The sequence below is a fragment of the Pezoporus wallicus genome, unplaced genomic scaffold (assembly GCF_028554395.1).
Source record: "Pezoporus wallicus isolate ANWC-B61680 ecotype Strahan unplaced genomic scaffold, APGP_CSIRO_Pwel_v1 contig_6732, whole genome shotgun sequence".
Lineage (NCBI taxonomy): Eukaryota > Metazoa > Chordata > Aves > Psittaciformes > Psittacidae > Pezoporus > Pezoporus wallicus.
The window spans coordinates 1,833,284-1,836,811 of NW_026638638.1; positions in this window are offsets into that span (position 1 = coordinate 1,833,284).

Here is a 3,528-nt window from a genome sequence, read left to right on the forward strand (position 1 = left end):
GGCGGCGAGGAACTGCCGCCAGGGCGGGATTGCCGTGCGGTCCCCTCCCCGCCGGCACGACCTCGGTGCCGGGCGAGCTGCGGGGAAGCGGCGCGGCCTATTACCGGGCTGCACGGCGAGCAGCGGCACCGGCCAGCGACTCAGAGCTGAGGGAGCGGGCCCGGCGCAGAGCAACATGGGACGGCGGCGCCTTCACCCCGGCGCCGGGCGGAAGGGCGGCCCGCGGCGGGATCCGGCTCTGGGCCGGAGGCAGGCGGGGCAGCTCCGGGGCTGACGTGGCCGCCGCGCCCGCTTCGGGCGGGGTCTCGGATCCTCCTAGCCGTTTCCTGCCGGGGTGTTTCGGCCGGGCATCGCTCCTTCCAGGGCTGGGCCCGTTTCGGCCTGGCGCTGGCATCCTGCGCAGTGCTGCTGCTCAGGAGAGCTGGCCTCAGGCACTGCAGTCTGTGCCCTGAGCTTGGAGCCTTACATGTCTGCAGATAAGACTGCGAAGACGTCAGTTTCCTCAGGGGCTTTTCCCTGCACCTGCCCTCGCCTCGGGTGGAGAGAGGACCCCAGGGCAGGAGGGACTGTGGTGGGCCCGCCGCGGGTGGTCACTTGTATGTCCTGACACAAGTCCCCATTGGCATAAGTCTCTGAAAACAAAGAGGTGTGGGATGTTGCCGCAGGTTTCCCGCTGGGCAGAGGACCGCAGAGCAAAGAACAAGGATCCTGACCGGAGGGCACTGGGGTGGGCCTCCTCACTGAGGTTAGGCTAACACCTAAGTCCAGTACGAGGGTTGTGAAGGGACTGGGAGGTGATAGGGTGTTTTGAGGTTGGGTGGACTTCTTTCAGAAGTTATGTATGGTCGAGAGCTATTGAGCTTGTTATCAGTTCTTACTTGTGGAGACAAAACATTTGGTTTTATGAATAGGGCTTGGAAAGCAGGATCTCAAGTACATATACATTGCAAGAAGTCTTTGCAAGAATTTTCTGTTTCAAAGATAATTCTGGAGTATCTATAACCCAGAATTTCCTGCAGTTTCCCCCACCATGCACTTGCTTTGTTTGAAATCATACCATGAAGTCTTAGGGTTCACTCTCTGAGCTTACTCTCACTTACGAAGGCAGAACCAAATGTGAATTAGATGCTTCAGCCGATGAAACTGACATAGAAGCACCTATGGCTCATTGTTGCAAGTGAAATTGATTCATGCTTTTTGGTGTTTGCTTCTCAGGCTTGGCTAGCTGAACAAATATTTCCATTGTGTAATGTTTTGGGGAAAAATCTATTTAGTCAAAGAAGACAAAAATATTGTGCTCCAGTAGAGTGTACCTGAGAAATTAGTTTATAATTTTCATGTTATTACAAACTTACAGAAATCAAAACATCTGTCAGACTAATGCTGGAAAATGTATCTGCTGAAACATTTACATTTCCTTCCTAATGGTTATGTGCCAAAGTACCTTAGTGGATGGTTACTTTAGTTTTAATTTTCAATTTTCAGAATTTAAATGAGACTTCTTATAGAAGGACTGGATATTTGAGGCAACATTAACTTCTTTATGTGTGTATTCAGTGACTTGGGATCTCTAAGATGGGGTTAGGATGTTGTCCTGCATTCATTAGAAGTTCATTTGGCACATGCTGATGCATGTGGTCACTCGGGTATTAAGGAAAGAATGCATGCTAAAACATGAAATGTATCTGTCTGAAGCTAGTTTAATGTAATTAACTGTCAAGTGTTTCTTTTTTTTTTCAGGCTAAGCTTCACTAAGAGGAATATAAACAACTGCTATGTAAGTGAAATGAGTTCTCTCTGAACGCATGAAGCTTAGAAGTCAGTGCGTGATGTATTCTGGAAAAGCTCTCTTGTTTAGCTAGAGGAATACAAGAGCAGGCATTTCTTGATCTTCAGTCATGATTAAAACTCTGCTTTACTTTCAAGTAAATTAATGTTATGTTTCTGAAAATGCTGCAAGTCTAAAAATATCACTAAAGTATTTGCTTTAATTCCTAATGATAGTGAGTTTGGTGAGTTATCTGCTGTTCTTTTTGCCAGGGTGTTGAATGCCTAATTTGAGTGTTAAAGGAGATGGAGAGCAGACATTAGTCTTAAGAATTCTGATTCCTTTAGCAGCTATCTATCTTAGTTCTATGGTATTTCTGCTTCTTTTTTTTTCAAGCTGTTATTCTGATTTACTCAATAAAATGCTTCAGTTTTTCTGTTTCATGGTGATTTCCTCATTTTTTTTAAACTGATAATTTAAATCAGAATTCATGTCTGCATGTCTAGATGGGAAAATAGGGTTATTTTTCTTTCTACACTGTACTGGTCATATAAGAGCTGTGCTGTGACGTAGCTGTATTTCATCAGTCAAGGAATATCTACCACTGTTTTGGTTTACTCCCCTGCTCATGGCTATGGGCTTGTGTTGGGTCAAGAGGAGTAAGTGAGGGCCCTGAACAAGTGCCCAGAAACGACCAGGAAAAGCTGCTATAGCTTGAAACATGCAACATCCCTAAATGCTAGTGCTTTTGATTGATATGGAGAGTGTAATGACTTGCGACCCTAATGACTTTACATGACTCACAAGTCACTTAAAAGCAACTTTATGCTTCACTTTGTGATAGGCATTTGTCATCTGCTTATGTGAAGATCATACTGAAGTATAAGTGAGCAGGGCTATTTATGCACACAGTGAGTGATGTTGCCTTTTCTTGCCAATTTGAACTACAAGCTGTGAGAACAGAATGAAGTTTTCTAATCTAAGGTTGTCTTCAGTAGTCATACAGTTAAATGGGCCCTTGGCTTAGTGATTATGTTGTTGTCTGTTTCTGCCTTATACTATGTTTGTTTTGAATCAGCTTTAAAAAATCAGTGCCAACAACTATAAATAATAATTGTGAAACCTTTCGTTTTGCTGGAATTACCACATCAAATCTGTACTTGGTAAAGATAGTATCAAAGCTTTACACACTATGCTGAGTCTTTTCTTTGCATCCCTCTTTTTCTTCTAAGTGTGTGATTGTGACCTGATTTTATTTTTGCCTGTGGAACTTGGGACAGCATACTTTGTATCAGTTGTCTTTCATGACATGAATTCTAAGCAATTTCTTTAAACCTTCATTATAATCTCTCTCAAATCTTTCACACTTATCAGTACTTGTACCCTAATATTATAGTAGCCTCCATACCTACATCTTGTTTGGAGGTCTTGGTTTTAAGGTCTTCATAAAATAAAATCCATCATATTTTTCCTGTTTCACTATTTCTGCTTTAGTAAAGGGGATAGGAAGGAGAAATCTACACCACTGGCTGTTAAATTAAGACTAATTAAAATAAAGGAAACCAGTAGAATTCTGAAAAAAAAATTAGTATTATAATGAAAAAGAAATCAGAGGAGCTGAACAGTTCAATTTTTCTCATGTATCAGAAAATAGACACTAGGTTGTTAAGTTAGTATTGGTATGAATATTTGAATTAATTTGCGGGTTATGGTGCATACATAAAATTACTTTGTAATTTAAATTTAGAAAGCCAATTGGA